Below are 11,202 nucleotides of genomic sequence, written 5' to 3'. Positions count from 1 at the left end.
TGTTTGGATTATACATGTCATGACATATTTCATAAAGTCTCCTGACTCCGTAAAAAGCCTGTCCACCATTGACAAGTCACAAGTCAGGGTGTGATGGAATACTCCTCACTTGCCTGGATGGGTGCAGTTCCAAAAACATTGAATAAGCTTGACTCCATTCAGGACAAAGCAGCCTGCTTGATTTGCACCACGTCCATAAGCATCCATTCCCTCTACCACCAACACTCAGTTGCAGCAGTGTGTACAATCTACAAGATGCATTGCGGAAATTTACCAAAGATCCTCAAGCAGCGTCTTTCAAACTCATGACCACTTCCATCCAGAAGGAAAAGGGCAGCAGATACATGGGAACACCACCACCTGCAAGTTCCCCTCAAAGCCTCTCACTATCCTGACTTGGAAATATATTGCTGCTGGGTGAACATCCTGGAATTCTCACCTGAATAGCACTATGGGTCTACCTCCAGCAGGTGGACTGCAGCAGTTGAAGAAGGTGATTCACAAGCATCTTCTCATAGGCAATTGGGGATGGGCAGTAAATGATGACAGCCAGCCACGCCAAAGTCCTGTGAGTGAATTTTTAAAAAATTACCACTGTGCCACAAACAACAACATGTAAGCATTTACCTAATTTAAGCATAAAATCTCACTGTACCTAATTTCTTACCAATGAAGCTCACTTTGCAAAATTTGTGTGGGTCTACAAACCTCTTTTCTGGTCATTTGCAATTTTGCAAAGTTCTTTATCAATTTACTGTGATCTAGCATTTGATGTGCAATGACACAGCCTTGATTAGGGGGCTGAAGGTGCAGGAACCCATAGGGGGCAGTGACTGTATTATGATAGAATTCACCCTGCATTCGAAAGGCAGCAGGTGGAACCAGATGTATTGGTATGCAATTGAGTAAAGGTAACTATAAAGATATAAGGGAGGAGCTGGCCAGAGTTGATTGGAAGGGAGCTGAGTAGAGAAGATGGTGGAGCAACAATGACACGATTTTCTGGGGGTAATGTGGGAGGCACAGCAGAAATTCATCCCAAGGAAGAAGAAACATATCAAGGGAGAGGATGAAGCAACCATGGTTACAAGGGAAGTCAGGAAAGCATCAAAGCAAAAGAAAAAGCATACCATGTGGCGAAGCTTAGTGGGAAGCCAAACGACAGGGAAGCATTTAAAATCCAGCAGAGGATAACTTAAAAAAAAGGAAGTTAAGATGAAATATGACAGTATGCTAGCTAGTAATATAAAAGAAGATTGCAAGAGGTTTTTTAAGACATCTAAAATGTAAGAGAGAGGCAAGAGCGAACAGAGGACTGCTGCAGTATCAGGCTGGAGAAGTAGTAATAGGGAACAAAGAAATGGCAGAGGAATTGCACAGGTGCTTTGCATCAGTTTTCACAGTGGATGACACCAGCAGCATAACAGAACTTCAAGGGAGTCAGGAGGCAGATGTGATGTAGTGGCTATCACTAAGGAGAAGGTGGGGAAACTGAAAAGGCTGAAGGTGGCTAAATCATTTGGACCCGATGGACTACACCCAAGGTTCTGAAGGAGATAGCTGAGGAGATTGTAGAGGAATTGTGGGTAATCTTTCTGGGATCATTGGAGTCAGGAGGGTTCCAGATTACTGGAAAGTAGTTAATGTAATATCTTTGTTTAAGAAGGAGGGAGGCAGAAGACAGGAAACAATAGGCAGTCAGTGAGCATCTCCACCTGGCCCGTAATGGCTAACCTAACCTCCTCGTAACCGCCCATTTCAACTCCCTGCCCCACTCCCCCTCCAACATGTCCATACTCCGCCTCCTCCAGTGTCGCAACGACTTGGAACACAAATTTGAAGAACAACATCGCCTGGGCACGCTACAGCCCAGAGGACTCAACATGGAGTTCTCGAATTTCAAATTACCTTCCCACCCATCACCCAATTTCCCTTCCAGCCCCATCTCCTCCCTTCCATTCCACCTTCTGACCCTCCCTTCCAGTCACCAACCAGATCCATCCCTCCCGTCGACCAACCAGATTGTACCTACCACCAGTATCCACCTATCATCACCATTCTGCCTCCACCCCTCCCCCCACCTTTATCTGCAGCTTCCCCTACCCCCACATCCAGTCCTGAAGAAGGGTAATACCCGAAACATTGACTGCTCCTTTCCTCCAAATTCTGCTTGGCCTGCTGTGTTCATCCAGCTTCCTGTTTGCCTAGCCTGACCTTGGTCGTTGGTACAAGTTTAGAGTCCATCATTGAGGATGAGATTGCAGAGTACTTGGAAGTACATGTTAAAATAGGTCTGAGTCAGCATAACTTCATTAAGGGGTGGTCATGCCTGAGAAATCTATTAGAATGCTGTGGTGACATTATGAGCAAATTAAACAAAGGAGAGCCAGTGGATGTGATGTGTTTTGGATTTCCAGAAGGCCTTTGACAAGGTGCTGTACAGGAGGCTGCAAAATAAGTTAAGAGTGTATGGTAGTAGGGGCATGATAAAGGATTGGCTGACTTGCAGAAGGCCGAGAGTGGGATAAAGGAGTCATTTTCAGAATGATAGCCAGTGACAAGTGGAGTTCCATTGGGTCAGTGTAGGGACCACAACTATTCATACATTAACAATCTGGGTGAAGGAACTGACGGCATTGTTGCTTACCTATCTATCCAAAGATAGGTGGAGGTTGAGATAGTGTTCAGTATATTGAAAGGTTGCAGAAGGACTTGGACAGGCTAAGAGAGTGGGCAAAGAAGTGGTGAATGGAATACTATGCGGCAAGGTGTGAGGTTTTACATTTTGGTATGGAGAATTGAGGCATAGACTATATTCTGAATGGGGTAAGGCTTCAGAAATCTGAAGTGCAAAGGGAGTCCAAGTTCACAATTCTGCTAAGGTTAACACGCAGGTTCATACGGCAGTTAGGAAGACAAATGCGTTGTTTGTATTCATTTCAAGATGGCTAGAATACAAGAGCAGGGATGCACTGCTGAGGCTGCATAAGGTTCTGTTCAGACCACATTTGGAATACTGTGAGCTGTTTTGGCCCCTGTATATAAGGAAGGATATGCTGGTGTTGGTGGGGGTCCAGAGGAAGTTTAAAAGAATGATCCTGGGATGAGGGGCTTGTCATACGAGAAGCGGTTGAGGACTTTGGCTCGGTACTTGATGGAGTTTAGAAGGATGGGCGGGGATCTGATTAAAAATTGCAAAAAAGGTAGAGGCCTGGATAGAGTGGATGTGGAGAAAATGTTTCCAGTAGGAGGAGAAATTAAGGCCCAGGGGCACAGCCTCAGGATGAAGGGATGGCCCTTTAGAACTGAGATGAGAAAGAATTCTTAGGCCAGAAAGTGGTGTATCTGTGGAAATCATTGTTGTAGAGGCCAACGTCCTCCTCCCAACTTACAAGTAGAAGCTGAAACGGGAGGACCCTTCACAAAAGGAAGTACAATGCTGTCCGAGGCTGTGGAAGACTGTCTCTGGGACCGCTTGGAATCAGTGGACTGGACCGTGTTCAAGTACTCAGAGGAAAACCTAGACGAATATGCCACCACCATCATGGACCTCATTAGCAAATGCATGGAGAACTTGTACCAAAGAAGTCAATCCAAGTGTTCCCCAATCGTAAACCTTGGATGAACCCAGGAAATCCACTCCCTACTGAAGACCAGACGTGCAGCATTCAAGTCGGGTGACCCCAACCGATACAGAAAATCCAGATATGACCTCTACAAAGCCATCAGGGAGGCCAACAGGCAGTACTGAACCAAGTTAGAGGCCCAGATCTACCAAACAGACTCCCGCCAGCTGTGGCAAGGCCTAAACAAATTACGGGATACAAAATAAAGCAGAGCAAGATAACGGACAAAGACACATTCCTCCCTGATGTACTCAATGCTTTCTATGCTTGGTTTGATTGGAATGCCAGCAGCGCAGTGACACCTGCCCCGACAGCCCCAGGCACAGCTGTTCCCTTTGTCACCACTGTAGATGTCAGATCGGTTTTCCTAGGAGTCAACCCAAGGAAAGCAATGGGCCCGGACGGTGTCCCCGGCCAAGCACTTGGATCCTGTGGGGACCAACTGGCAGAGGTATTCACCGACATCTTCAACCTCTCCTTTCTACAAGCCAAAGTTCCCAACTGCTTCAAGAAAACCACCATCATCATGCAATGTGCTTTCATGACAACCCCCCAGTAACTCTGACTTTGATAATCATGAAGTGCTTTAAGAGGCTGGTCATGGCCAACATCAACTTAAGTTTCCCAGCCTGCCTTGATCCCCTATAACTTGCCTACCAACATAATAGGTCCACAGCGGATGCCATATCCCTAGCCCTGCACTCATCCCTGGAACATCTGGACAACAAAGACACCTACATCAGACTCCTGCTCGTTGACTACAGCTCCACCTTCAACAGCATAATCCCCTCCAGACTGATCTCCAATCTCTGCGACCTTGGTCCTGGCTCTGCCCTCAGCTTTCTGACCCACAGACCACAATCAGTGAGGATAGGGAACTGCACCTCCTCCACAATAACAATCAACAGGTTGTGTGCACAGCCCAAACTATCTTGGAAGCCAACCTTCCATCCATGGACTCCATTTACACGGCTCACTGCCACGGAAAGGCTGCCAACATCATCAAAGACCCATTGCACCCCAGTAATGACCTCCTACAACCTCTTCCATCATGCAGAAGATACAGAAGCCTGAACACATGCACCAGCAGGTTCAGGAACTGCTCCTTCCCAGCTGTTATTATATTGATGAATGGGCTCTCTAGACTTAAATAATGCTGATCTTGCTAACATTGATCTTGCCTCGTGCGCACACCCTGTGCAATGTACCTGTACGCCACTGTCTAAGTATTTTTGATCTGTACATTCTTGCTTACTATGATTTACCTGTACTGCTCGTAAACAAAGCTCTTCACTGTACTTCGGTACACATGACAATAAACCAATCAATCAAGTCATTAAATATATTTATGAGATAGATAAGTTTTTGATTAGCAAGGATTCAAGGGTTTTGTGGAGAAGGCAGGAGAAGGGCTTCAGAAACATATCAGCCATGATCGAATGGCAGAGCAGATTCGATGGGCTGAATGGCCTAATTCTGCTCCTATTTCTAATGGTCTTATGGTTTATGGTCTACAATATGAAACACTCACCCAAATGGGCATTGTTCTCATTGATTTCTGTTAGGAGAAATTGTGATGGTCTGAATAGGTACACAGTGTGGTTTTCAGTTACTGTAATGGGGTTGAATATGCAGGAGATTCTCAATCATGGCAACTTTGTGCCATGAGTATTGTAGCTTTGTGGTTGCTGTGCTGGTACATTGCCGGTGGGGGGCAACCCTGGATTTCTAACACTTGTCTGGATGCACATTCAAAGATGGCACAGGCGCAAGGTATGTTACTCTTTTATAGGAAATCTGTTGAGTGGTGAGTTTTTCTGGGAGTAGTGTGTGGTAAACTGGGGATAGAATCAAATATGAGAGACATCAAAGGTGTGGGTTAAATGAATAATGAAGTATGTTTGGTAAGATATGGACCTCATGGCAGAAATCCCTCCAAACGCTAGACATTTAGTCAAAAAAATGCATGATTCTGTCTACAGTCTCAGAGCCACATCTTTCTCTCTTAAACCGAATAAAAATTCAATCTCGGCTGCTGCAATGTAGGAGCGTCTTCACCATGTCGCAATTCATTAATCTTATCTTATTACACCATAACAGCTCTAGGACTGCCTGCTCTCTGATCAACTCCAAAATATGCTGGTCCAAGAAACTATCGCAAAAATATTCTACTTCATCTAAATAGAATGCGCTTCATTTAAGTTGCCTTTGCTCATCTGACTTTTCCAGTCTATTTGTAGATTAAAACCTCCAAAGTTATTGCTGTGTCTTTCTGATAAACTCTCATTATTTCTTCCTTTATGTAACACCTTACTGTGCGGTTACTATTAAGTGGCCTGTACACCACTCCCACAAGTGACTTCTTCCTTCTTCATTTCTCATTTTTATCCAAATCATTTTCACACCCTGATTTCCTGAACTCAGTCATCCCTCTCTTTGAGAACTCTTGAGAAGGTGCTGGTGCGTGCCTTCTTGAATCACTGCAGGTCATGTGTTGTAGGTAGACACACAGTGTTGCAAGGGAGACAGTTCGAGGATTTTGACCCAATGACACTGAAGGAACAGTGCAACATCTCTATAAAATGTACTGTAGAAATTCACCAAAGATCCTATCACATCACCTTCCAAATCCATGACCACTCCATGAGGAAGGACAAGGGCAGCAGTTGTATTGGAACAGATATATAGCGGAAATGACTATTACGAGGGAGAATAATTTTAAGGTGATTGGAGGAATGTATAGGGGAGATGTCAGAGGTAGGTTCTTCACACAGATAGTGTGGAATGCGCTGCCGGCAGTGGTAGTGGAGTCAAATACTTTAGAGACTTTTAAGCGACTCTTGAATAGGCACATGGAGGATAGTAAAATGTAGGGTATGCAGGGTAGTTTGATCTTAGTAGGATAATAGGTCAGCACAACATTGTGGGCCGAAGGGCCTGTACTGTGCTGTACTGTTCTATGTTCTAACACTACATGCAGTTTTGCCTCCATGCCACTCCCCATCCCGACTTGAAAATATATCACCATTCCTTCAGCGATGTCTCAAAATCCTGGATTTCCCTCTCTACTGGCAATTGAACTGGCTGAGGCTCCTATACTGCTGCCTCTTAGTCCTCTTACCAGCCTCACTTGCAGTCACAAACTCCTGTCCTTGAACATTTGACAGAATCCAATGCCCCAAATCCTAAGAGCTGTGACTGCCTCCTGGTACAAAGCAACCAGGTAACTTTTCCTACCTTTGATGCACCATAGGGTTTATAGTTCAGTCTCCAGTTCATAAACTCTGAGTCGATGCTATTTGAACTTGCTGTAGTCTGGACAAACCTGATATCCTGGAACTCCCATATGCTACAGATTAGACTCATCACCTGCCCTGACACCCTTGATTTGCTCTAATTAAGGATTTAATTATTCTATGTGATTATGTATTTACTGAAAGTTCTTAAATATTTTAAAACCTTATCAGGAGCTGCTATGCTAGTTAAAGGTTAGGGATAGAATAAATCTAAGTCACTTACCAGATACTCACAGAATATGTACTTCCTCTGTGACACAGTTAGATTCAATTCCTGGAGACTGGGAAAGTTAGGAAAAGCGAGTGCAACAGAGTACCTCTTTCCCTTGTCTCCCTATCTCTCATATTTACCTGCCTCTGGCTCTCTATTGTAAGTTGCAGTCAGATGCTAAGTCATGCTAAGATTGCCACTGTTATAGGCCGAAAAGGCCGAACTGATTCATTTAATAAAGATATAGTGTGGACTGCTTCCTAATTAAGCCCAATAACTCTTGCAGAAAACACCTTTCCTACTCACCAATTATATCACCTTTGCCGCATTATCTACCTGTCCCACCACCTCCAGGAAACTGTGAGCACGCTCTCCAAGGCCTCTCACCTCCTCTACCCCTCTCTATTTTCCATTATTTGTGATTTCCCATGCTTTTCTTGCCCTCCCCAACTGCATAACTTCACACTTCTCTAGATTGAATTCAATTTGCCATTTTTCTGCCCACTCAAAGGAACTCAAAAAATTTATATTATCACGCAGTCTTCACTATCAATGACCTGGCCATTTTTTTGTGTCATTTGCAAATTTCCCAATCATGCCTCCTGTATTTAAGTCAAAATCACTAATATTTACCACAAACAACAAAGGGCTGAGCCCTGTGGAACATTACTGAAAACCACTTTCCAGTTGCAAAGATTTCTTGTCACTGAGTTAATTTTGATCCAACATGTCACATTCCCCTGTGTCCCATGAGCTTTAATTCTTCTGACCAATTTGCCACATGGGACCTTGTTAAATCCCTGACTAAAATCCATGTAGATACCATCCACTGTACTAATCTCATCAATTTTCTTTGTTACTTCCTCAAATAAATTCAATTAGGTTAGTAAGATATAACTTTGCCCTAATAAAACCATGCTGGGATTTCTTGATTAATCCACGTTTTAAAAAGTAACATTAATAGTATCACTCATTACTGATTCTAGTAATTTGCCAACCAACAATCTTCCTAAACCTCCAATGTTTAACTGTATCTGGTGATGATTGGAAAACGGCCCTTGGCACATCTGTTATTTCCTCCCTGGCAATTCATCCATCTTCAAAGATGTCAGCTCCTCCTATGGTCCCCTTCTCATTATGCTTATTTCATCTAATATTTCACACTTGCCCTGAAATCTGCATCTTTCCTCTTTGCGAAGACAAAGTCAAACTTCCCACATCATCTGTATCTACATACAAGTCACCATATGCATATTGGACAAACCCTACCCTTGCCGCAGTCATCCTCACATTTATTTGAGACTATATATGTTAATAGAGTCAATCCTTAGACCTATTTATGATTCCGCCTGATTTATTCTGGACAAGTCAAATCTTAGGCAGAAATCAGGGTTGAGAGATCATATTTTGATGAGTTTTAGTTTCAACAAAGCGGTGTCTCTCTGAAACATAAACATGCAATGCTGCAGATTTTACTTTAACAATAAAACAGAAGCTTATTAACAAAAGAAATGAAGATAAAATAAACCAAACCATTTACTTTCAAACAAATTCAAACATATAGTTGAAACATAATCATATTAGCTGCTTCATAAAGACAATAACAACAGCTTTTGTATGTGCCCAAAAAGTACCTCTAGTACAGTACTCAAAAACACCACTCATTTAATACTCACACTGGAGTCCCTGCATCTGAAACCTTATAGTTATTCATCACTTGTGATTCAACTTAAAGACTGGAGCTGCATATAGATTCTCCCTGAAGCAATCATACACCTGAGTTTAACTGTATTCAGCTTTAAATTACCTCTTCAGGATTTTAACCCAACCACCTCTGGCCTGGGACTAACACTAACTCTTCAATCTAAGGTAACCTGGTCCGCTATATAGCCTTCCCTTCTTAGGAGTAGTGGTCTACACATCCATCCAATTCAAAGGACTTCACATGATTGCTCCACCAAAAGTAAAACTGAAACCAAAAGTCTCTCTTTCTCAGGTATGGGTGTTGCCCTTAAGCTTTTAAAAAAAGCACATTCCAGAAATCTCGAAGACATGAGGCACCATTATTTGCCTTGTAGGTTTGCAAACCAATTTAAAATAAAAAACAGCTTAGATTTGTTGTGCACACAAATACATTGGCTCCGAAGCCAGCCTTCAAATCTGTTTTAAAAGAAATCACTATGGCCACAGAAATACATAACAGGTTTATTACTAACTTCAGACACACAGAAAACCCACCGGTTACTAACTGAAAAACCAAATCCAAGCTTGCAATAAACGACATGAAGTACATGTGTAAATCACACATGTTACATTAAATCTATTAAACCTGCGTCGCTTATTCGTCCAATTGTCTGTGACAGTCCTGAGTCTTGGAATGTCCTCCAGAATCTGTTTGCGGGGTAGGTGGGAGTCGTTTCGTCCAGCCCCTGACCATTTTCCAGGTATTTGCTGCTGCTGTCTTTCTATTTCTTCTTTGTCCAAAGAGGAGGTTCATTTCAGATGTAAGTAATTTCTTGCCACTGTTTGGGAACGGCTAGCTTCCTTTATTGGATTTTCTTTGCAGCTTTCCTCAAAGCCATGCCCCAGAATCTCTTGGGCTCTTTTTCCATTGACTCTGCTTGCTGTGGACACGGCTCAGGGCACAGTGCCAGTAATTAGCAGCGTGTTGTCTCATGCTCTTCCTTCTCTTTTTTCTTGACTCCTCTGCTGCCGTCTGTCCAGTTTTCCTCGCTGGGGACTTGTTGGGATGAAGGTTGCTGGTCTCCCTTATCACCCAGCCATGTACATTCACCAAGTCTCTTTTTGATTCCATCTACCTTGATATAAATGAGACAGTGTTTTTGGCCAGGCTAAAAGTGGTGGTGTGCCCCACCAAAGGCTGTAGCATTTAATCTGCTTGCTGTCCTTTGTCTAGTGGCTCTCCTGCTTGTAATTCTTTCAGATTAGAATTAGAACATCCTTTATTGTCATGTGTTTTCGGGTATGGATGTACAGGAGTACAGTGAAAAGTTTACAATGTTGCCTCACATGGTGTCATCTTAGGTAAAAAGTACCTAGGTACAGAATTTAAATAAAACAGAGAGAAATAAAGGGGAAAAATAAGAAAAATGTTACATTACTTACAGTTATTCATAGTATAAGTTAGAAAAATGAGAAATAAAGTTAAAAAGAAAGACATTGCAGTCTTTTTATAAAGGGCCTACAGTAGATGAATGCAGGTTGCTTCCACATGTGGACTGACCGGGCTCGTAAGTCGCTGACCACTCGCACTCCATCCCTGCTCCGTTCGGGCCTCCAGCTCATTGGCAGTCCCCGCTCCGCTTGGACCTCCAGCCTACTGGCCGTCCCCGCTCCGCTCAGACCTCCAGCCCAGTAGCCATCCCCGCTCCGCTCAGACCTCCAGCCTACTGGCCGTCCCCATTCCGCTTGGGCCTCCAGCCCACTGGCCATTCCCGCTCCGCTCAGACCTCCAGCCAGGTGGCCGTCCCCGCTCCGCTCAGACCTCCAGCCAGGTGGCCGTCCCCGCTCTGCTCAGATCTCCAGCCTGGTGGCTGTCCCTGCTCCGCTCAGACCCTTCCAGCCTGGTAGCCATCCCCACTCCGCTCAGACCCCTCCAGCCTGGTAGCCATCCCCGTTCCACTCGGACCTCGAGCCTACTGGCCGTCCCCGCTCCGCTTGGGCACCCAGCCCACTGGCCATTCCCACTCCGCTCAGATCTCCAGCCTGGTGGCCGTCCCCACTCCGCTCAGACCCCTCCAGCCTGGTAGCCATCCCCACTCCACTCGGACCTCGAGCCTAATGGCCGTCCCGCTCCGCTTGGACCTCCGGCCCACTGGCCACCTGTGCTCCACTCAGACCTCCAGCCCATTGGCCGTTCCCGCTCCTCTTGGATCTCCAGCCCGGTAGCCATCCCCATTCCACTCGGACCTCCAGCCTACTGGCCGTCCCCGCTCTGCTTGGACCTCCAGCTCATTGGCCATTTGTGCTCCACTCGGACCTCCAGCCCATTGGCCGTTCCCGCTCCGCTCAGACCTCCAGCCCGGTAGCCATCCCCGCTCCGCTCGGA

This window comes from Rhincodon typus, chromosome 13, assembly GCF_021869965.1.
Source record: "Rhincodon typus isolate 14 chromosome 13, sRhiTyp1.1, whole genome shotgun sequence".
NCBI classification, from domain to species: Eukaryota; Metazoa; Chordata; class Chondrichthyes; order Orectolobiformes; family Rhincodontidae; genus Rhincodon; species Rhincodon typus.
This window is presented reverse-complemented; position numbering follows the sequence as displayed.